This window comes from Gorilla gorilla, chromosome 11 (genome assembly GCF_029281585.2).
Source record: "Gorilla gorilla gorilla isolate KB3781 chromosome 11, NHGRI_mGorGor1-v2.1_pri, whole genome shotgun sequence".
Taxonomy (NCBI): domain Eukaryota; kingdom Metazoa; phylum Chordata; class Mammalia; order Primates; family Hominidae; genus Gorilla; species Gorilla gorilla.
Window position 1 is genome coordinate 79,770,160 of NC_073235.2, and position 25,236 is coordinate 79,795,395.

Consider the following 25,236-nt stretch of genomic DNA (forward strand, 5'->3'; position numbering starts at 1 on the left):
TGTGCCACCATGCCCAGCTAATTTTTTGTATTTTTAGCAGAGAGAGGGTTTCACCGTGTTAGCCAGGATGGTCTTGATCTCCTGACTTCGTGATCCACCTGACTCAGCCTCCCAAAGTGCTGGGATTACAGTCGTGAGCCACCACGCCCGGCTGCCAGAATATTTTAAATCAAGACTGGCAAAACAGATCAGAAAATATGTGTAAACACGGGAAGTAGGGCTAGAATTGGGTCCTAGAAAATTCCTCAAGGGATTTATAACCTAATACAGATGAAGCCATCAGTGCAGGGAGGTGTCTTGTAGCCTTAAATTTGGTTAGAACTTGAGATTTTTGTGGTTTGCTGTGCCAACCCACACTTTTTCCTTAGGCAAGTACTGGGTTTTTGCTCAAAGTCCAAAAGCAAAGGAAGAGAAAAAGGCAGATGGTGGGTAGTTGCAAAACTATAAACATGTTTTACTCCTGGAAATCTTACGGACAGGAGTAATTCTGGGAGTATGAAAGTAGCTTAGAAAGATTTTTGCTTCCTCTCACCCTCCAACCTAATTATGTGCTGCAAAGTATTTCTATAATACTTGGCAATATAAGGCTGGGCACAGTGCCTCACACTTGTAATCCCAGCACTTTGGAAGGCTAAGGCAGGTGGATCACTTGAGGTCAGGAGTTCGAGACCATGGCCAACATGGTGAAACCCCATCTCTACTAAAATACAAAAATTAGTCAGGCGTGGTGGTGCACACCTGTAGTCCCAGCTACTCAGGAGGCTGAGGCAGGAGAATCACTTGAAACCGGAGGCAAAGGTTACAGTGAGCTGAGATTGCGGCACTGCACTCCAGCCTGGGCGACAGAGCGAGACTCTGTCTCAAAAACAAAACAACAACAACAACCACCACAACAACAACTTGGCAATATGTATCAAGAGTCTTAAAAATGGTCATATCTTTTGATCCAATACTTTTCCTTCTAAGAAAATATGTTAAGGAAATAACCAGAAATGTGAACAGAGGATTTTTAGAACAAAGGGGAAAAAAACCTTTGTACCCAATATGAAAAGTTGTTTTCTAAAAATTTTACTTAAGTAATTTTGCTCTAGATATAAGACAATTCTTATGTAATATTTAAAAATATGGCACAAAACTGTGTATATATAGATTACTCCTGAATAGAAGGATTAAAGGTTGTTTTTATTTTACTCTATTGTAAGTAAAAATGTTAAAGCCTTTGAAATTTAGTGGGTATCCTAATTAGTGCATCCATTCATTTCTACTTTCATTGTCTTCGACTAGTCTTTGATTAGACTATTTATAACTCTGTAGAGAAAGAGGTGAAGATGTAGAAAACTGACATTAATGCAAATGTTTCCTGTTATAACTGGAAATGATCCCTGTTCATGTCAATGCAAATAAATTTTGTCTGGCAGGTAATATAGATCTCTGTAAATCAAATCCATTTGAACCAGCTATAACACCTTACTGGTTTCTCATCAAAATCTTTGATGTGCTCATTTTATATTTATATGATATTCATAATGTTTCCTTATTTTGAAAACTGTTTTTTAACACTATATAGTTTCTATTTTCTAGATTTCCTATCATAAGGATGTACAGGTAATTTAGTAAACTTTTTAAGGATAACATGCATGCAGAAAAGTAGGTAAGTTTACAGTTCAATGAATTTTCACAAAATCAACACCTGTGTAACCTATGTGAGTATGATCAAGGAAAAGAACAATATTACCACCCCAAAGTAGCTCTTGTGCCTTCCTCTTGGTCACTACTATCTCCACCATCCCAAGAGGTAAACACCATCCTGACTTCCAACATCACTGATTTATTTTGTCTGATTTTCAATTTTATATAAATGGAATCATATAATGTGTTCTCATTTGTGCCTGGCTTACTTTGCTCACCATTATGTTTGTGAGATTCATACATGTGATTGCACAAAGTTTTAGTTCCTTCATTCTCCTTGTTATGTAGTGTCCGTTATATGAATAGGTCACAGGTGATCCATTCGCCTCAGCCTCCTAAGGTACTAGGATTACAGGCGTGAACTACCATGCCTGGCCTGATTTTAATTTAAAAAAAATTTTTTTGAAGACTTGTTTTGTGGCCTAACATATGGTCTATCCTCAAGAATGATCCATGTGCTGAGGAGAAGAATGTGTATTCTATAGCTGTTGGACAAAATGTTCTGTAAATATCTATTAGGTCTATTTGGTCTATAGTGCAGATTAAGTTGGATGTTTGTTGATTTTCTGTCTGGATGATCTGTCCAATGCTGAAAGTGTGGTGTTGGAGTCCCCAGTTATTATTGTATTGGGGTCTATCTCTCTCCTGAGCTCTAATAACATTTGCTTTTTTTATCTGGGTACTCCAGTGTTGAGTGCATATATAATTGTTATACCCTCTTGCTGAGTTGACCTCTTTATCATTATATAATAATCTTGTCTCTTTTTATATTTTTCTCTTGAAATCTATTTTATCTGATAGAAATGTAGCAACTCCTACTCTTTTTTGGTTTTCATTTGTGTGGAATATCTTTTTCCATCCCTTTATTTTAGGCCTATGTGTGTATTTATAGGTGAAGAGTGTTTCTTGTAGGCAACAGATTGTTGGGTCTTGTTTTCTCTTTTTTTTTTTTTAAGTTTTTTTTCTTTATAGAGAGAGAGTCTTACTGTGTTGCCCAGGCTGGTCTCAAATTCCTGGGCTCAAGCGATCCTCCTTGATAACCCATTATTTAAAACTGATGACAACTTAACACTAATTGCAAAAACAAAGGAGAGAAAGTTAATAAAAACTCCACACCACATTGCCCCCACTTTTTAACATTTTATGGTTTCTATTTATGTCTTATTCTACTATCTATGTCTTGAAAAGTTGTAGTTACTATTTTTGATAGATTCACCTTTTAGAATTTCTGCTCAAGATATGAGTAGTTTACATAACACTATTATAGTGTCATGATATTCTGTGCTTGTCTGTGTAGTTAATATTACCAGTGAGTTTTATACCTTCAGATAATTTCTTTTTTTTGAGACGGAGTCTCACTCTGTTGCCTGGGCTGGAGGGCAGTGGCGCAATGTTGGCTCACTACAACCTCCGCCTCCCAGGTACAAGTGATTCTCCTGCCTCAGCCTCCCGAGTAGCTGGGATTATAGGCATGCACTGCCACGCCCGGCTAATTTTTTTTTTCTTTTTGTATTTTTAGTAGAGACAGGGTTTTGCCATGTTGGCCAGGCTGGTCTTGAACTTCTGACCTCAGGTCATCTGCCTGCCTCGGCCTCCCAAAGTGCTGGGATTACAGGCGTGAGCCACTGCACCCAGCCCCTTCAGATAATTTCTTATTGCTCCTTAACATCATTTTCTTTCAAAGTGAAGAACTCCCTTTAGCATTTCTCGTAGGAGAAGTCTGGTGTTGATGAAATCCCTCAACTTTTGTTTGGTTGGGAATCTTTATTTCTCCTTCATCTTTGAAGGATATTTTCCCTGGATATATTATTCTAGGATAAAAGTTTTTTTTTTTCTTCAGCACTTTAAATATGTCATGCCACTCTCGCCTGGCCTGTAAGCTTTCCACTGAGAAGTCTGCTGCCAGACATGTTTTTTATTTTTATTTTTGTAGAGACAGTGTCTCACTATATTGCCTAGGCTGGTCTTGAACTCCTGAACTCAAGCAATCCTTCTGCCTGGCCTTCCAAAATGCTGGGATTACAGGTGTGAGCCATGGTTCCCAGCCAGAGTTTAAAATTGGATATGACAGTTGGACTGGTGGGTTAGAATTCCAGTTTCTCCCCACTGAGGCCAGGGTCCATAATCTGAGCATATCTAGTTCATCTTCTCCAGATCAGTTTGGTGACTCCCTACTCAGTCTCCATCTCAGAAGTAGAGACAGAAGGAAGAATCTGAAAGCAGGAGGACCTGAAAATATGCTTTCAATACCTCTTTTACTATCAAATATCATAGAGTCTAAGGGACACATTAAAGGGCTATCATGAGTGATTAAAGACCAAAAAGAGTGGAAATGACTAGCAGGGTTTACACTTGATTTTCTGCAAGTGAGCAGTGATCCAACAAAGATGGTGAGGTAGGGTGGAGTGGGTGAGGGTGGTGCGGAGATTCAGTACAGGCCCAGCCCAGCAGGCTTAGTGGGGGTGAGGCATGGGAATAGTGGTGAAGATAGTATTGGAGTTACTGTGCACAATCCAAGCTGGAACAAAGCTTTAGTACACCTAAGAATTTGGGGTAAAATGGTGCAATGGACAGAATATCCTAGAGAAGTTGTGTTGAGTTTGGGGGTATAAGTGGGACATCAGGTAAGGAGGCTGCTGCAGTGGCTTAGCAGCCAGCCTGAGATCTTGGAGATAATGAACAAAGAGACCAAGTTGGCATGTCATCAGGGAGCTTGGTGGATCTGAGGAGAGAGATTTTCATCTCAAGAAGGATTTTCAGAATTTATATCTGGACTTGTGCTATTTGAGATCTCCTGAGTTTGGTTCAGCAGAGCTTTCTGTAAAGCATCCTTAGGAGCCCTGATGTCAGGTGACAGGGGAGGTGGCTGTGATCTTTGGATAGCCAGGCAGAGTGGAATTCCTGTGAGAACCCCTGACAAGTACTCTTCTAAGTCCTTTGCTTCAGTGCCCTGAGGAAGGATTAAAGCTGATCCATGCCAACTCTGTCAATGGGCTCACCCTGGCTTGTTGGCATATTGTTGTTGACAGCTTCCAGGTGTATGTTTTCTTAGAGATGGATTCCATGCAAGAAAAATGCTATTCTTGTTGCCTAGGCATTAGTTTAATAAGTAAACAAGTTACAAAATATTAAAGGAGAACATGAAGGTCTTTCCAGGCTTCCCACTGGGCTCCTCAGGAACTGCTTATCTACCACTTTTCACACTAAAAAAGACCCAACAACTGTACTATAGACAGGATGTATTTTATCCTTTTTATCTTAATAAATGTTTTAAAGGTTGTTCTTATCCATTAGGACCTCAGCACTGTATACCTATAGGGAGCCTCTCATTTAATTTGCAGAATAAACAACATCATTTCCATTTCAAATCTATAAAAATAAGAGTCCATGAGATTAAAGAAATTGTTCTGCATCACATAATAAGGTATTAAAAGTGGGTCCCTAGCCGGGCATGTTGGCAGGCACCTGTAATCCCAGCTACTCAGAAGGCTGAGGCAGGAGAATTGCTTGAACCCGGGAGGCGGAGGTTGCAGTGAGCTGAGATGGCGCCACTGCACTCCAGCCTGGATGACAGAGGAAACTCTGTCTCAAAACAAACAAACAAAAAAACCAACCAAACAAACAAAAACTGGGTCCCTAACTTGTAATTAAGTATCTATCCAAGTGTCTATCTTCCACAGAGAACACACAGTCTTGGAGTCTCACTTTCTACTGATCAGGACCATTAACCCCGCAGCCTGGTTAGGCTACCAGGTTGGGCAGATTTCTATAGGACCTGGTCCCCTAAAGAGTAAAAATCCCTCAACTGCTCCTTACTCCCTAACTTAAAAAGGATCCAAAGGATTTGGTTACCCCACAGGCCTGAGATAAAGGCTTGATTGTCTTTCCAGGATTTCAAACCTGTTCTTTGGGGATGGCCCAACCCCACTTGTTCAATTTTGCAGCCAGAAGCATGGATTCATCATCAGTATGTGAGTTCTTCATCTACACTATCTGAAGTTTCTCGGCTGACTTTTAATTTATATCATAAAATAGTAGTCTATTTAACATTTTTGCTACGAACAACATTTTTCTATGTATATTTCAAATTCTGAAGAAAAAGTCTTACTGATTAATATAAATTTGAGTTTCTTATAATTTCAGGAAGCACTTTACACAAGGAAAAAGAGAAAATCATTTGAGGGGCTAGTTATAAATACTATTTGACACAGATTGGGACTGAGTGGGTTTTCTAACTGGATGGATAGCAGGTGCAAAATTGTGATGCTATGATTTCTTATCACTGAAAAGTGCTCCACTTGTGGTAGAAGGAGGAAATGAGATGCCTATGAAAATAGAGTTGAGTCATGAAAAGAGAAGAGAGTCCCTGGATGCTCATCATCCAGGTGAAGGTGGAATAAGAGTTATAGCTATCATTTCAAAAAGTTTTTAAAAATACATAGTTTTCTGGCCCAGTGCAGTGGTTAACACCTGTAATCCCAACACTTTGGGAGGCCAAGGGGGGAGGATCACTTGAGGCCAGGAGTTCAAGACCAGCCTGGCAACATAGTGAGACCCTGTCTCTACAAAAATAAAAATAAAAAATTAGCCAGGCATGGTGGTGCATACCTGCAGTCCCAGCTACTCAGGAGGCTGAGGTAGGAAGATTGTTTGAGCCCAGGAGCTCCAGTCTGCAGTGAGCTGTGATCGCACCACTGCACTCTAGCCAGGCTAAGACCATGTCTCTAAATAAATAAATAGGTAGATAGATACAGATATAATGTTATTTTATTTTATTATTATTTTTTCCCTGGATGGTGTCTTGCTGTGTCGCACAGAGCTGGAGTGCAATGGCACCATCTCGGCTCACTACAACCTCAGCCTCCTGGGTTCAAGCAATTCTCCTGCCTCAGCCTCCTGAGTAGCTGGGATTACAGGCATGTGCCACCATGCCCGGCTAATTTTTGTATTTTTAGTAGAGACTGGGTTTCACTATGTTGGCCAGGCTGAGTCTCAAATTCCTGACCTCGTGATCTGCCTGCCTCAGCTTCCCAAAGTGCTGGGATTACAGGCATGAGCCACCGTGCCCAGCCTAGTTTTCTTACTACAAAAGGAATACTTATTATCCAAATTGAAAATAGAACTAAAGAGAGAGAGGAAGAATATTAAAAACACCTGAATTCCACCACTGATTACTAATTTCTGCACTGGCTTTCCATCTTATTGAGAGTTAACCACTAAATTAAGAGGGGAATGGGATTACCCCTGAAAATACCTTAAATCGTTAAGTTTGGAATAGCACCTTGGAGCATGTAGAAAACCCAACACATGTGCATGATATAAGCTTTGTTAGTTGAGCAACTAATGAAGTAGTTGTATTTATAAGCCATGCTATTTAAATGTATATAAACAAATAAAAATAAAAGGACCTGTTAACAATAGAATCACATTTAGCATGACAAGATACTCAACATATGAAGAGCACACAGGACCAGAAATAGATCAAATTCACATCAGCTCTTTCAGAGTTATTTTGGGTTAGGTCCAAGCTATTTGAAAAGATCAGATACTATTGCCTTGGGAGGCCAAGGTGGGAGGACTGCTTGAGACCAAGAGTTCGAGACCAGCCTGGGCAACATAGCAAGACCCCGTGTCTGTAAAAATAAAAACAAATTAGCCAGGTGTGGTGGCATGTGCCTGTAGTCCCACCTACTCAGGAGGCTGAGCAGGAAGGATGGCTTGAACCCAGGAATTTGAGGCTGCAGTGAGTTATGATCATGCCACGGCACTTCAGCCTGGGTGACAGAGAGAGATACTGTCTCTTAGAGAGAGAGAGAGAGAGAGAGAAAGAAGAAAGGTCAGGCAGAAATCACAACACCATTTAAAATGTTCTCTCTTGCACTTCCTTTCTTCCTCTTTCTCTCCCTTTTCTCTTTCCTTTATTCTTTCTCATTTGCCCTCCACCCTTCCCAAATTTAGGTGAAAGCTAGTTAAGCTAAATGCAAAATGCTGTGATGCTACTGTATTACCACTTTTAAATTTAGCCTTCAATAACTTTAAAAGTTACAAAAATACACAGTACTAATGAAAACATCAAATAGTACAGAAAGTATTTAAAAAAAAGTCAAAATCTCCTTTTCCCATTCTTTTGTCTTACTCCTCAGCATTCTTCCCATTTCTAGAGATGGAGGCAAGACCTAGAATTTGGATGGGGGGGTAAAGTCAGGGGGAATTTCTTTTCGTACTTTTATATGAACTGTGTTCTTTGTGACTGTATGTGTGTGTATTTTTATATCATGTTAGTGAGATTTAGAGAGCAAGGGGAAGTTAAATGCATGTAGTCAATCCACCACCTTGAACCAGAAACCCTTTAAGAGCTTTTAAAACCATATGCATATACTCACACATGTATTTATTTTACTGAAATGGAATCATCAAGTACATATTGGTTGGTCACCTGTGTTTGTCCTTAATATATTTTAGACACCTTACCACATTAATAAACATGTATCTATAACATTATTTTAAATATGAAAAATATAACATTATATGGATGTATTTAATTAAACTCGTATTGTTGGACACTTAGGTTGGTTTTCTATTTTTTTATGATAAACACAGTTTAGATGATCTGCCTAGTAGTTTAATCTTTGCAGACATGCTTAATAACTTCCTAAAGATAGAGTTATAAATTTGACATTGGTCAGCGAACAAAATGTGCATTTTTAAGGCTTTTGAATATACTGGACACTTCTGTTTCTTACATTTTAGCTGTGCAGTCTCAAATCTAACAATGAATGTAACTTCTTTTCTAAGGTGGAACGCTACTTCAGACTGCTTTCATGTCAAGATCTGCCTCATCTTCCAAAGTGGGAGTTCCCAGCATTAGGCTTGTGGGGGTGGAAGCTTAATCCGCCTCCTTCCAAAAACTGAAGTGAGTCACTACCAACCTTGTGTCTCCACCCTTTACTGGGTCCATACACAGCCCTGCCTTTTTTTAAGGAGGTGGAACCCAGCCTAAGGTCTCCATTAATGTGGAATTGAGAAAGGGCATCTGTTCTGGGTCATTCTGACTTCCAGACTAGAATTTATCTCAGCTCTTAAGACAGAGCTATCTTAAGATAAGTTCTTAAGAGCTAACTTAAGAAATCTTAAACAGTTTTACAAAAGTGGGTAAAATCTCTGCAAGTCTTTGAAGAATATTAGCAATGAAAATGGTTGTTATTTTTTCAAAAAATAATAACATGAACTTGGAATGGATAGTTATTTTGGCCAGAAGATTAACATGAATTCTCTGACACCTGGGCAGATTCCCCATCTGATCTGTGCTCCTTCCCATTTGAACACTGGATACCTTTGAGAAACCTTCTTGGAGCATGTAGAAAAGCCAGTACATGGGCATGGACATACACATACCCCACCCTTACATTCTTCTTTTAGTTTCTCTTGCTATTGCTACTATCATACCACCACCACTGAAATCTAGCAATGGTTTTAAAATGTGTAATGTGGTTGTTTTTGCTGGTGAGAGTACTTTCTAGGCTAAAAAGCAAAGGAAATATAAAGACAAAATTTCAACAACCTGCAGTGGTATATGCTGCTTTAGTTTATAAAGCAAGGCCGGGCACTGTGGCTCATGCCTGTAATCCCAGCACTTTGGGAAGCTGAGGTGGGTGGATCACTTGAGCTCAGGAGTTTGAGACCAGCACGGACAACATGGCAAAACCCTGTCTCTACAAAGAATACAAAAATTAGCCAGGTGTGGTGGTGCCAGCTGTTCGGGAGGCTGAGGTGAGAGTATTGCTTAAGCCCAGGAGGTCGAGGCTGCAGTGAACTGTGTTCACTGCAAAGCAAGACCCTGTCTCAAAAACAAGCAAACAAAATATTTATAAAGCACCTTCACATATCCTGCAGGTGCTGTGTCCAGGGAACTCATTCTACTAAAATTGCTCTTAGTCTAAAGGGGAAGCAATGAGATGAGCTGATTACTCTCTGGGGTTAGGGATTCTATGTTTCTTGTTATGAAGTCCTGATATTCTGCTATCAGAATGATGGACTGTTTGACTAGACCTACCTGACAGAGTAGAGGAAATAGTTCTGATTTTTCTCCTCTCTAGGAAGTGAGAATGACGTAGAACAGATATCCTTCTCCAGGGAAGAAGGAGACACTCATGGTCACAAAAATCTAGGACAAAATATTTCAGTAAAACTAGCACCACAGTAAATTTTCTTACATTCGGCCACTTAGGGATTAATTTTCAAAAGATTCCAGATAAGCAAGAGTAATTTGAACTTTGTAAAACATTGTTATAAACTCTTCAATGGTCCCCTCCAGAGAGCTCTGTCTGCCCTTGAGTAGCTAGAAGCACGGTTTTGCTCAAGTCAAGAGCTGGTATCAGGACAGAAACATCTACTGCCGTCTAGAAGAGTAAAAAGTAGAGAAAATACTAGAAGTTCACTGTAAAGTGGTCAAGTTTTTAATGATTAAGGTACCAATAAATATAAGGAATATAACATGGTTCTTAATTGAGGAATATGACCAGACTGGGTTTTAAATTGTTTTTTTAGGGACATGGACATAGATTCCTTTAAAAGCCTTATATTTAGTGGTTAGGTACCAGGTTCATCCCTAAAACCTACTAAAACTATATTGACTGTGAAATGGCACTTTCAATTTCCTTAAGATTCCATCCTCATCCTACTCCCAATGGAAGCCTTCAATTTATTAGATAATTGGAAAATTGAGACTTGAGGCCTACTGAACCATGGGGGAGTGAGGGGTGGGTGAATGTGGGCCCTTCTGGGTTTAGTAGCACTCAAATTAGCATAAGAATATGCTACTTCTGGGAGATGACCCAGAAAATATGGCCATCAAGAACAACAATATTCATATGTCTGAGTCCCAGGTATTAAATCTATGGGTTAGTGACTGAAGGACTTAGGTTTCTTTCTAATTTAGTTAAATTCCATTAGATAAAATTGATAACTTGGACAAAAAATTTATAAAGCACCTTCACATATCCTGCAGGTGCTGTGTCCAGGGAACTCATTCTACTAAAATTGCTCTTAGTCTAAAGGGGAAGCAATGAGATGAGCTGATTACTCTCTGGGGTTAGGGATTCTATGTTTCTTGTTATGAAGTCCTGATATCTTGCTTTTAAGATTTCGACGAAAGAGACTCTTGTGCTACTGTTGCTCCTTATCCCATTCTGTCATCAGAACTTGTGCTGGGCATATAGCCAGTCTCTAGAAATACTTGCTTCATGAATTGAATATGAAGATTAACTAAGATGACTGGCATGCCTTGGTGTAATGGGTCTTTGCAAAGATGAATTCTTCAAGGTGATGACAAGAGGTTTGTCTAAGATTTGAGAAGCACAGTGAGTGTGCCAATGGATTATTAATGAGCACTCACACTTTTAAGAGTAGAGAGTCAATCCACAGCAAAAACTTCAGCACTACTGAGATATAAGGGCTTCGGGCATATTACCTAACCTCAATGTCCTCATTTATAAAATGTAAATAATAATAGCAACACTGTCATATAGGGTTATTATGAGGATTAAATGAGACAATGCACATGGAGTAATTAGAAGAGTGCCTGGCAAGTAGGAATTAGGGGAATGACTATGCAGATGCATTTATGCAGATGAACATAACTCAGAAACAATAGGGTAACTCAGAAATAATAGAAGGTCCTAGACATAAAGGGGTCATGGGACCCCTACAATGTATATGAATCTTGGCTGAATCATTGTGAACTAGTTAAGGACCAGCTAAGGTACCTGCCCCATTCCAGAAGCCTTGGCACTGTGTAAGATCCTGCTACTATGTGGTATGAGTTGAAAATATATCGTAAAATGATTTTTACTAACAGCCCAGAGATATGTGGCCATGGAATAGGAATTGGGTTGAATAATAAAAAAGTCATATTTCACAACCCACTTCAGCTATTATTATTAGGGAACCAAATGATATATCCAAATATCAAAGGAGAGAGCGGGGATAAGGCACAAAAGGGTTGAGAAGAATCTTGCTCTAGATATATTTTACTGTTCCAGTAGCCATGCCATAATTTCTAGAGGAGCCTATGGGGAAAAATCTGATTCTGAGGAAGGTAGGGAACTCGCTTGAAACCTCTTTTGTATAACTTTTTTTTTTTTTTTTTTTGAGATGGAGTCTTGCTTTGTCACCCAGACTGGAGTGCAGTGGCGCGATCTCGGCTCACTGCAACCTCTACTTCCCAGGTTCAGCTTCCCGAGTAGCTGGGATCACAGGTGTTTGCCACCATGCCCAGCTAATTTTTTTTCTTTTTGTATTTTAGTAGAGATGGGGTTTCACCATGTTGGCCAGGCTGATCTCAAACTCCTAACCTCAGGTGATCTGCCCACCTCGGCCTCCCAAAGTGCTGGGATTACAGGCATGAGCCACTACATCCGGCCTTGTATAACATCTTATATAAGATTGAGAAAACATCAGTTGCTCCACATGAAAAAGACACAGGAAGTGGTTGTGCCTGCAAGTGAGGAGAGGTAGGGTTATGAGCTTGTTTAACCTCTTAGGAGAAACAACTTTTCCTCAAGCCTTTTAGAACAATGCCTTGTACTTGATCACATGATCTTAGACTATGTGGTAAAACTATATTTCTTTAAAAGAATTCTAATATTCACATTTTCCCACCAATTCTAACCCTGGTCTTCTTTTCATTTATTTGAAAGCAGATCTGGCCAGACGCGGTGGCTCACACCTGTAATCTCAGCACTTTGGGAGGCTAAGGCAAGTGGAGCACGAGGTCAGGAGATCGAGACCATCCTGGCCAACATGGTGAAACCCCATCTCTACTGAAAATACAAAAATTAGCCGGGCATGGTGGCTTGTGCCTGTAATCCCAGCTACTCGGGAGACTGAGGTGAGAGAATTGCTTGAACCCGGGAGGCAGAGGTTGCAGTGAGCCAAGATCCCACCACTGCACATCAGCCTAGGCGACAGAACCAGATTCTGTCTGAGAAAAAAAAAAAAAGAAAGAAAGAAAGCCAACCAATTCTTGCTGTAACTTCTGAAAAAGAACACAGTGCTGTGGCAGCAATAATGATGACATTCTTCCAAGAGGCAGGATAAGAAAGAGGCAAAACAGCTGCTGGAGGTGGATTTTTGGCATTAGGGAAGTGTGAAATGTGAAAAATCGCTATCACAGAAGATCAAAGGAGTTAAGAAAAACTCACAATTTAGAGCTACCTGTTTGTATTAGTCTGTTTTTATACCGCTATAAAGATACTACCTGAGACTGGGTAATTTATAAAGAAAAGAGATTTAATCGACTCACAGTTCCACATGTCTGGGGAGGCCTCAGGAAACTTACAATCATGGTGGAAGGTGAAGGGGAAGCAGGCACCTTCTTCACAAGGCAGCAGGAGGGAGGGAGAGAGAAGCAAAGTGGGAAGAGCTCCTTATAAAACCATCAGATCTATGAGAACTCACTCATTGTCATAAGAACAGCATGGGGGAACCTCCCCCATGATCCAATCACCTCCCACCAGGTCTGTCCCTCAACACCCGGGAATTACAATTCAAGATAAGAGGCCGGGCGCTCACCTGTAATCCTAGCACTTTGGGAGGCCGAGGCGGGCAGATGGCCTGAGCTCAGGAGTTTGAGATCAGCCTGGGCAACATGGTGAAACCCCGTCTCTACTAAAATACAAACAACAACAACAAAAATTAGTGGGCGTGGCAGCGTGTGCCTGTAGTCCCAGGTACTCAGAAGGCTGAGGCAGGAGAAATGCTTGAACCCTGGAAGCGGAGGTTGCAGTGAGCTGAGATCGTGCCACTGCACTCCAGCATGGCGACAGAGCGAGACTCCATCTCAAAAAAAAAAAACAAAAACAATTCAAGATGAAATTTGAGTGGTGACACAAAGCCTAACCATATCACTGTTTTACAGCGTAAACAGTCACCTAAGTTAACTGTGTTAGATATGGTTTCTTGCATACATTTTCACTACCTTCTCTATATACTCCATCTTTACTCTACAGAATTATAGAAACTGGAAGGCTCAAAACTATATTTCCCACTTTTCACCATCCATAAAAGTCAATACTAGATAAATTGTAAATCTAAGTGGGACATTAACAGTTTCACAAGAAAACAGAAGAATACTCACGATTTTGGAGTCCACAAAGATTTCTTAAACTGGAGACACACAAAATAAATAAGCCACAAAGGAAAACATCTGATAAACTAAACTAATTCAAAATTATGAATGTCTTCATCAAAATACACTATTAAAAGAGTGAATAAAATAAGCCACAGAGTGGGCTTGGCACGGTGGCTCACGCCTGTAATCCCAGCACTTTGGGAGGCCGAGGCAGGCAGATCACAAGGTCAGGAGATTGAGACCATCCTGGCTCACATGGTGAAACCCCGTCTCTACTAAAAATACAAAAAATTAGCTGGGCATGGTGGCGGGTACCTGTAGTCCCAGCTACTTGGGAGGCTGAGGCAGGAGAATGGTGTGAACCCGGGAGGAGGAGCTTGCAGTGAGCCCACATCACGCCACTGCACTCCAGCCTGGGTGACAGAGCAAGACTCCGTCTCAAAAAAAAAAAAAAAAACAAAAAGCCACATAGTGGCAAAAGATATTATCAATACATATACCCGACAAAGGACTCATATCCAGAATAAAGGACTACAAAAACAAGAAAAGGCAGACAAGCCAATAGAAAATCACACAAAATACATGAATAGGCATTTCACAGAAGAGGGTACCCAAATGGCCAATAAACAATTAAAAAGGTGTTTATTTGATATCAGAAAAATGAAAACAACAATGAGATTCAATACACTGCATTAGTCTTTGAAGAGAATGGCTAAAATTTAAAAGATGGAAAAGATCAAGTTTTGATGAAGACGTGAAAAACTGTTGGGCAGTACTACTCAAGCTGAACCCCATGCATCAGAGAAATTCCACTTTTGTATATCCAACTGAAATATGTGTGTGCGTGTGTGTGTGTTCACCAGTGTTCACAGTGGCACTAGTTGCAGTAATCTCACATTGGAAACAACCCAAATGTCCATCTTTGGTAGAATGTATAAATTGTGTTATATTCATACGATGGAATACTACACAGCAATGAAAATGAAGATACTATTACTACTCTCAACATGAATGAATCTCACAAATAGTTGAGTAGGAAAAGCCAGTAATAAAATAATACACACTTATCATTCCATTTTGTCTAATGTTTAAAAATAGGCCAAATTGGTCTAGGGTATTAGAAGCCAAGATTACAGTCAATTTGAGGGAGGATAATGCCTAGAAAAGATAATGAAGGGAGCTTCTGGTATGGTAGTAGTTTCTGCCTCCCAGTCTGGGTGCTAGCAATATGTAGGTGTGTTTACTTTATGAAAATTCATCAAGCTCTCTGATTGTAATTTGTGCCTTTTTCTGTCTGTATGCTATACTTCAATAAAGATGGATTTATACTGAGTTAGGAACAAAGCTCAATAACTATAATTCTAGGCTGAGGTGCTAATAGGATTTGTTAAACAATTTAAACTGTGCCAATTAGATATAATGATGCGAAATTAGAAAGGTAAAAGGAAGAGAGAGGCTATTTCCCCTGCCTATTAGTTTTCCTTCCTTCCTTCCTTCCTTCCTCCCTCTTCTTTCTCTTCTTTCTCCTTCCTTTTTTTCTCTTTCTCCTTCCTTCCTTTTCTTTCTCTTCTCCTTCCTTCCTTCCTCTTCTTTCCCTTCCTTCCTTTCTCTCTCTTTTTACCTTCCTCCTTCCCTCCCTCCTTCTCTCTCTATTTATTTATTTTTTGAGAAAGATTCTTGTTCTGTCCAGGCTGGAGTGCAGTGGCACAATCACAACTCACTGCAGCCTAGACCTCCTGGGCTCAAGGATCCTCCCACCTCAGTGTCCCAAATGTTTGGGACTTCAGGCATGCACCAACATGCCTGGCTGCCTATTAGTTTTCACTGGTAGTTGTTGATGTACGTGCAACATTAAATGTGGTTTTTAGTGACCAGACTTTATGTGCCTCTGCATTGCCACTAACTTCATCTGTGAGAAATGACTGTGATGTCAGCAGTGGACTCTATAGCTTCGTGACCTCTAGATTGTAGCTGTGTGGACTGAACTGCGAGCCCAACAGCATCCCTCTTAATGCTCCTACCATTAGAAGGGCTGGAAGAAGGCTTCTCCCTCAGCCTTCTTCCAGCTCTTCTAATGGTAAGAGCATATAATTTTTAAGCATATAATTCTTAGCATTCAGTACCTAGAGAAGTGTCTGCACTGAACCCCAACTGATATATCAGTTAATAACACAACTGATAGGTTATCTAGTAGGTTTATGGTTGGTTGTAAGAATCTTTGGGAAAGAAAATTACCATTGGCAATCCTACCACCTAGGATCGTCATTATCATGGGAAAGTTCTGCTTTAGAGGCAAGCTAAATCTATTTTGAGGTCCTGAAAAGGCATTTACTTCACAGGATATGCTGGTTTCTGCTGCCATTCAAAAATTATTCTTAAGGCATTCTTTGTTCTCTTTTCACTAGCTAAATAATGCCGTGCTTTTAACTTTTCTTTATGTGTTCAGCAGCTTTTCCCAGTTGTGGATATTTGAAAAAAGTATTCATATAAATACGCCTATTCTGGTAGGATTGGCTGTCCCTTTCTTTTGGTTATATTCCCAAGTTCATTCTTGCTTATCTAACCAAAGCCCTACATTGCTGACTCAAATTTAGTTTATGGTCCAAGCCCAGTATCATGTTACTATTAGCCAAGATTTCCCATGGGTTGAGGCAGACTTGTAGAAGATTGAAAAATAAAACTTATTGGCCTTAAGTAAGACTTTTTATCTGGCCTTCCAGTACAGAACATTCTCTAATATAGCAGCTTATAAACAATGAGAAACAGAAGCCTAAAAAAATTAGTTAATAGCCAAAGAGTGACTGAATCATGGAATTGTACAGTTAGAATGGACCTTAGAAGCAGTCTATATAAGCCAGGTATAGTGGCTCATGCCTGTAATCTCAGCACTTTGGGAGGCCAAGGCAGGAGGATCTCTTGAGCCCTGGAGTTTGAGACCAGCCTGGCCAAAATGGTGAGACCCCATCTCTACTAATTTTTTAAAAAAGTCTATATACACACCAGAACACAGAGCTCAGATATGTATGCAGGATTCCAGTCCGTGCTGAATACTCTTCCAGTATGAGTACTCTTCCTACTCCTCAAGGTGTGTGGCCCTCAAAGCAGCAGCATCAGCACTTACCTGGGAGCTTGTTAGAAAGCCAGAATCTCAGGCTCCAACACCCACTGAAGCAGAATTTGCATGATAACACCACCACCCCTTCTTGATTTGTATGCATGTTGAAATTTGTGGAGTTAGAGACAAAAGCACCACAGGTGCATGTCTTACTATTTAAAGTCTTGCCTAATTATATAACATAGAAACCTGATCCCTTCTGGACAAGGCCTGTATTATTACAGGTCCTGGTCTAATAGAGTATTTGAATAGCTGGGTTAAAGAAAAAGAAAACTCTCTTTAATAATCTTTGGAAAAAGAGGACATTTATTTGAGCTGTGCTAGTTTTTAATGTACCTATTCAGATTTTAATCCACTAGAAAAATTAATAGCCTATTTGGTAGTAGCATCTCCTGCAAAAATAAGTGCAATAAATTGAAAGTATTTAAATGGATATTTAAACTCTGCAGCCATCGGTGATTTAGTTTTCAATTACACACAGGTAATTACACTAGAATCCACCTCATTCACCCTGCCGTGAGAAAATGCTGGAGTGTTGTAATAAGCCAATGCTTTCAGGCAGTGACTGGTCTCCACTCCTTTTTGGCTGGGACCTGAATTCATTTGCTTTAAGCAGTTTAGGGTGTATGCTAGGAATATAAATTATAGAAACACCCTTTGTGACCCTTTTTACAAATGAAGTTGCATCACTATGAAGGGTGTATGTGAGGCTACAGGCCCAGCCTCTCAGATTGGGAATAGCTGACACTGCATGCAGATTTGGCCTGCTAGGTAAAGGCGGGACGGTGGTTTAGGACAGTGCCCCAGCTGGGGTCTTCCTAGACCAGTGGTTCTTAAAGTGTGCCTGCAGAGGAGGCTTCGGGGGTGCTGGTAATGTTCTGTTTCTTGATCTGGGTGCTGGTTACATGGGTGTGTTCAGTTTAGGAAAAGCCACTGAGCTGTTCACTTACAATAAATACACCTTTCTATATGTATATTTCAATAAAAAGTGAAAAGTGCAGAAGGTTAGAGTGCATTAGAGCAGATTTCTGTCCTCCTGTCAATCACAGGTAGGTGGTCTGTGTCTCCTACTTTGAGAAACACTGCTCAGAGCAATCTAAAAGGCTATGATCAGGGAAAATTGATGAACACACTTCATTAACCCAGCATGTTCATTGAGATGGACAGGTAAAACCAAACAAATAATGCCTAATGCAGGGTATACTTGTTCTAGGTGTTACATAAATACATTCTTCTGGTTTTCCTAACATCTTTGAGAGGACAATATTAACTACATTTACAGATGAGGCAAATGGCACACATAGAAGAGGCTGGGCTGAGAGTCCGTGACAGGTCTGTAGGACCAAAGTCTATTTTATTTTCACCAGCGCCACTACTGGGCAGCTTGAAGGAGCAAGTAAGTCACAAGGACAGACTGAGGGATTGAGAATGGACAGAGAAGAAACCTAGGCCTTTTTGCCAACATAGTAGATAGTCTTGAAGAAAAGACTGCAAATAGGCAACTCTGGTCTTTTCAGAATCTCTGGCAAGCAGATGGCAGTTTCTCAGAGGCAATACCCCATGGCCAAACCCATAAGACCACCAAGCATCTGCAGAGTCCTGAAATCCAAGTACAATCATGGGCAACACAACAACATTTCAGTTCAACTACGGACCTCTTACATGATGGTGGTTTTATGAGATTCGAATACTGTATTTTTACTGCACCTTTTCTATGTTAAGATATATTTAGATACACACATACTTACCATTGTATTACAATTACTTACAGTGTTCAGTACAGCAACATACTGTACAGGTTTGTAGCCTGGGAGCAATAGGCTATACCACATAGCCTAGGTGTGTAGTAGGCTATACCATCTAGGTTTGTGTAATCACACTCTATGATGGTTCTACAATGAAGAAATTACCTAATGACACATTTTTCAGAACAAATCCCTGTCATTAAGCAATGCATGACTGCATTCTGGACTATGACCCAAATATGACTGGACATCAGAATCACCTTGGGAAGGTTTCAAACATACAGATTTACAGGCTCCACACCAGAGATCTAAATTTAGTAGGTTTGGAATGAGGCCTGAAAAGTTCTTTACAAACCACCCCAGGTAATTCTGATGACAAGCTTGGCTTGGGAAACACTACCCCAGCCACACTGACTCCATGAAAGAGTCAGACCTGGATTGACCTTGGTAGTAGTTCATCACAAGCCAACTGCAGGGAAGCAAAGGGCCCGTTATAAGATGCCCTCAAACTGAATAAATGTAACCAGATGTCAAGACAAAAAACAAAGCAGAATAAAATAAAACTTGCTATCATAAGATGGAAACTTGTGACTAGTTTAGGCCTGCAAATAAAAGGCCTGCACTTGTGTCCCATGCATTATGTGTAACTTGTTTTCTTCCCTCCAGCCTGTTCACAAGGAAATCATGGCATCTAAAGTTTGTTTTACTAAAAAGCATTATAAAATAAATCATAAACAATATAGCACTTTGATATCTCAGATCTCAACATGAAATCCTTGGTCTAGGGTGTTTTTAGTTTAGAAGTTTGAGAATTTTGAAGACAGCAAAAATGGACTTTGCAAAATTTAAGGAGACAATATTGCAAAGATAACAAGATCCAAGGGCACTCGCTTCTTTCTCCCATCAACCTGAACTGGTTTATTCTAGATTTAAACTATGAACTTTAATAACCTAGACTTCAATTTGACCCTAGTGTTCAGTGGTGAAAGTACATAGGTGATTATGTACAGTCAATAACTACCCTATCTCATCTGTCAAGTAGAATAAATAGCTAAAACTGTTAAGTTGATAAAGCGTTTTTATTTTGGAGAGTTAATAACTTACTCTAAAGTAGATTTTAATTACTAGACCTTGCTAACAACTGACATATGAATTAATTACTTTAAATCACTATCAACTTCAATCTCCATACAAGTTTCAAGGAGAACTGCACAGCACTCAAACATAAAGGAAATATTAATGACATAAATGATGGAACACAATCAAGTCTATTATTCATTAGTATGAATGAAAACAAAATACAGTGAGCGATAAAGACAGACTAGAACTAATATCATTTGGGTTTACGAAAACCATCTCAAGCCCAAACATGTTCTTGTCCAAAGTCCTTGTCTCATTTCAGGAAACAACCCCATGCCTCACTTGTGAGATTAGAGTCCCATGTTTTCTTTCTTTCCACATGTGGAAGTGGGGTAAAGAGATGTTTTAGCCAAGAAATACATTCTAGACCCAAATACTAGAGATATGATCAATCTCCAGGAATTTTATAAAAAGGTAATGTTGTATTTCTGGATAAAAGGGAAAAAATGAGCAAAAAAAGGATACATTAGACCACATATCCAGAGATTAAGGAGACCCTCTGTGTATCCTCAGTTTCCCAGCTTATTTAGATTTGTGTTTCCCGTCTTGGTGAAATACCTTTGAAGGGAAAGCATGCTTTTATCTGCAAATAGAGTTTATTAACTAGCTCTGGGGGTATTAACTAGCTCTGGGGGAACAAACAATTTTGAAAGTAAATTCTATTTTGAACTTTTTGACTTGAATCATTGTAATCTGAGATGTGACCTATAACTTATCCTTTTAGAAAATAAATTATAGATATCACAGAAGAGGTATTTTAACAACTCATATACCTTCACATTTACAGTCAACTTATTTTTGACAAGGGCGCCAAGATAATCCAGTGAGGAAGAACTAGCCTTCTCAACAAGTGGTTCTGGATAATTGGATATCACATGCAAAAGAATGAAGTTGGATTTTTACCTCACACCCAATATAAAAAATTAACACAAAAAAGATCAAAGACCTAAATGTAAGCACTAAAATGATAAAAATCTAGAAAACATAGACATAACTCTTTGTGGCCTTGGATTGTGCAATGGTTTTTTGATATGAGATCAAATGCACAAGCAACAAAAGAAAACATACACACTTGACTTCATCAAAATGTAAAACTTCTATTTCTCAAAGGACACCAGCAAGAAACCTACAGAATGGGAGGAAATAGTTGCAAATCACCTATCTAATATGGGATGTGTGTCTAGAATAAATAAAAATTACTCTTAAAACTCAGTAATGAAAAGACAAATAGCCCAAATTAAAAATGGGCCAAGGACCTGAATAGACATCTATATAAAGAAGAGACAATAAGCACATGAAAAGATGCTCAAAATCATTAGCCTTCAAGAAGATTCAGATACAAATCACAGTGAGAAACTACTTCACACACACTAGGATGGCAAGAATCAAAAACACAGATAATAAATGTTGGTGAGGGTGTGGAAAAATTAGAAACTTCATACAATACTTTTGGGAATGTAAAATGGCACAGTCATTTTGGAAAGCAGTCTGGCAGTTTCTCAAAAGTCTAAGCATAAAGTTATCATATGATTCAGTAATTCCTTTCTTAGATATATAACCTAAGAGAAATGAAGACATACGTCCATGTAAAAACTTGCATATAAGTATTCATAGCAGCATTATTCATAATATCTAAAAAGTAGAAATGGCTCATATATCCATCAAGTGATGAATGGATAAATAAAATGTGTTATATTCATACAATGGAATATTATTCAGCAATAAAAATGAAATATTGAGAAGGATGCAACATGAATGAACCTTGAAAACATTATGCAAAGTGAAAGAAGACAGTTACAAAGGACATGATTCCATTGATATGTAATATCCAGTATAGGTAAACCTATAGAGATAGAAAATAGGTTAGTGGTTGCCTAGGGCTGAGGTGGAGGTGTTGAGGGAAAATTGGGAATGGCTGTTAATAGGTACAGTGTTTCTTCTGGGGGTGATTCAAATGTTCTAAAATTGAGTGTAGAGATGATTGCACACATTTTGTGGATACACTAAAAACTACAGAGTTTTACACTTTATTTTAGCTGAAAATTTTTTTTTGAGACAGTCTCACTCTGTCACCCAGGCTGGAGTGCAGTGGCACAATCTTGGCTCACTGCAACCTCTGCCTTCAAAACTCAAGCAATACTCCCACCTCAACCTCCCAAATAGCTGGGATTACAGGTGCATGCCACCACACCTGGCTAATTTTTGTATTTTTTGTAGAGATGGGGTTTTGCCATGTTGCCCAGTCTGGTCTTAAACTCCTGGGCTCAAGAGATTCACCCCACCTCAACCTCCCAAAGTGCTGGGATTACAGGTGTGAGCCACCACACCCAGCCGAATTTTATGCCTTAAATGAGTAAATTATATGATACATGGATTATATTTTAATACACTTCTTATTTTAAAAAAGTAGAAGAGACATTTACTACATCCACGTAGAAGCATTTAAGATCCAGCACATGATTCTCTCTGCTTTCTCTTTCTCTGCCAAGGAAATCATAGAAGAACATATTGATAAGATGTCAAAAAAATCAAAGCAGCTGAAATATGGAGCCAACACATGGAAGAAAACTGTCCGCAGATTCATCCATACCCATAGCTGACTTTGTGTAAAAGAGAAATAAAATTTTGTGTGTTTAAAAAACAAGAAACACCACATTTAAATGTTAGTGTTAAAAGAGAATTGAGATAGTTCATCTAGTCCAGAGTTTTTCAACCCCTTAGAATGACTGGCATTTTGAGTTAGATAATTCTCCGTTGTGGAGGGCTGTCCTAGGCATTGCAGGATGTTTAGCAGCATCCCTGTATCCCCAGTTGTGACAACCAAAAACGTCTCTGGACATTACTAAATGTGTACCACATGCCTGTTGAGAACCACTGATCTGGCTAACCTTTCCTAAAGAATGTTCCTTAGAACATCAGTTTTGCCCAATGCTGCAAAAGAAAAAGTTTCCACAGTTTAGTAAGTTTGGAAAACAGGAAATGAAATAAATTCTCCCTCTCCACACTCCTGCCCACATTCTATAAAAGGAGAAGCTCAGGAACAGAAAAGTGAGATGATTGCCTTGTGTCACTCAACCAACAACCTAATCAGAACTCTTGAGTTAGGAAATAGAGGCTTCTCAAGCCTAGATGAATGCTCTTTCCTGACTCTTTGGAAACTGAACCTCCCACCTCTCAAATTGATATCAACCAAATAAGGCTTCAAGATTTGTTGGCAGATTGTAAACTACTACTAGAAGGGTACTAGCATAGACTCTCCCAAGAGGTTATCCCCCATTTCGAGATTCAGATGTAGTAGAGGGCTTGCCAAGGTGCAAATGGATGACTGTGGGTCAAGGCGGATGATCTAACAGCTGCCTCCCCTTCCTTCACTGTGGTTTATGACCAAACATTTTCAGTGTCACCTGATTGAGATCTAGGCTGGGTGTAGCGGCTCACACCTATAATTCCAATACTTTGGGAGGCTGAGTTGGGAGGATCACTTGAGACCAGAAGTTCAAGACCAGCCTGGGCAACATAATGAGACCCACGTCTCCAAAAAAATTAAAAAAAAAAAAGAAAAAAAGATCTATTAATGAAGGTATGAAGATACAGTGCAGATCCGTGGGACAAGTCTCAAATCTAGCAGTGGTCAGACTGAATGTATCAGTAACCATCTGGAACTTTGGAACTTATGAAAAAGTGATAAATAACTGTAAAGATCTAAACGGATGTACTGAAGATATGTTTGATGTTTACTTAGTTGATGGGACTTATACTCAAGGGTCAGCTGCGTACCTTGAATGTCACAATAGAATAAAAACACTCACAGTTCTTTTAGAAAATTCAGCTTAAATATAAACATAATAAAACAGGAAAACTTACTCTCTAAAATGACATGAAGTGATATCAAAAATTGGGGAAAGGGTTTAGGCTACCAAAACTTTTTTAGAAATCCAAAGAGGATTGTTAACGGATTGTTGTTTTTTTACCATGTTGTAATACAATTTGGACCTATTATGTCAAACAGACTTAGAATAATACTTTTGAAGGGCTATTCTTTACAACAGGTAAATAGTACATTGTAGGAGCCAGGCCTCTCCCTAACATTTGTGGGGCCAAGGGCAAGAGTACAAACGGAGGCCCATATTCCATGTGTCTAATGATATAAAAGTTATAAGTTGGCTGGGCGTGGTGGCTCATGCCTTTAATCCTAGCACTTTGGGAGGCTGAGATGGGTGGATCACGAGGTCAGGAAATCGAGACCATCCTGACTAACATGGTGAAACCCCGTCTCTACTAAAAAATACAAAAAATTAGCCAGGCGTGGTAGCAGGCGCCTGTAGTCCCAGCTACTCGGGAGGCTGAGGCAGAAGAATGGCATGAACCCGGGAGGCGGAGCTTGCAGTGAGCCGAGATTGCGCCACTGAACTACAGCCTGGGCAACAGAGCGAGACTCCGTCTAAAAAAAAAAAAGAAAGAAAGAAAGTTGTAAGTCTAACTGTTAAATAAAATATGTTCCATTTTCCTACCTTGATAACTCTAACTTCCAAAAGACCTGAGGGTCAGGTTTGAATGTGCAATGCTTGGAATCCTTGGAGTTCTGCACCAGGACAAAGAGGCATGGAGAGAGCTGGACCCCAACCTGAAACGTTCCCCTCTCCTCCCATCCTTGACTCTGAATGAGAAGGCCCTCTCATGCATGCATGTAGATGCCCCAGTTCACACATCCATACCCTGTGCATGCCTCTGCAAATAGGCTATCCTTGGCTACCTCCCAGGCTGACCATACACACTAGTGGCATGGTTTGCCCTTGGGAGGATGGGTCTGCAAAAGAAGTCTAGGCAGGCCCTGGAAGTGGGCTTGGGGCATTTGAGCAAGGAATTCTGAGGTGGTCCAAGTTATCCAGAGTGTGGTCTAGAAGGGAGCAATGTGGTAATGTGGTTCTGAGTGGACAAATCCCCTAGGTGCCACAGTCTCCTCACCCTGTAGTAAGGGGTGCAGCCAGGGAGGGTAAAAGCACGGCCTTCTAAAAGCCTAAAGGCAGTACCAGCAAGAGCCGGTATGTGGAATGTGAGTATTAGCATAAGACATGGAATCCTGGCACACACCTCAGGCCTGCTTCAGCAAGAGGAAGGAGGCTGGATCAAACTTGTCCAGACAGGGAAGATGCATCATGCTCACTCACCCTGGAGGGGTCACAGAAGTTTATCAATTCCTGGCAAAACGGAACAGCCCAATCTGGGAGAGCCTGCCCAGATCTAAGTGCCAGTTTAGTTAATGATTTAAAGGGGCATTTACCTTTTTACCTTATGGAGAAAGTATCTGGAAGATTCTGGTGTTATTTTTATTGGGGCCACTGAACTTTCTGTTTGTGCTCCTCCTTATGAACCCTGCTCCCTCCTCCTCCACTGTTCTCACAGTGCCAAGGGCCCAT

General features: G+C 39.9%; 1 non-coding gene across 2 annotated transcripts in view; it reads right to left on the reverse strand.

Annotated features, from left to right (window-relative positions):
• Window positions 1-25,236, reverse strand: part of LOC115933760 (uncharacterized) — a 109,139-nt gene that overhangs the window by 14,674 nt on the left and 69,229 nt on the right. Inside the window, exons 6-7 of one of the 2 annotated variants that reach the window (XR_010129631.1) lie at window positions 13,261-13,356; window positions 12,992-13,063 (exon numbers count right to left, since the gene is read on the reverse strand). This is a non-coding gene — a transcript (uncharacterized protein). Of the gene's footprint in view, window positions 1-12,991; window positions 13,064-13,260; window positions 13,357-19,742; window positions 24,261-25,236 lie in introns of those variants that run through there. The other variant, XR_010129632.1, reaches the window with a different exon arrangement.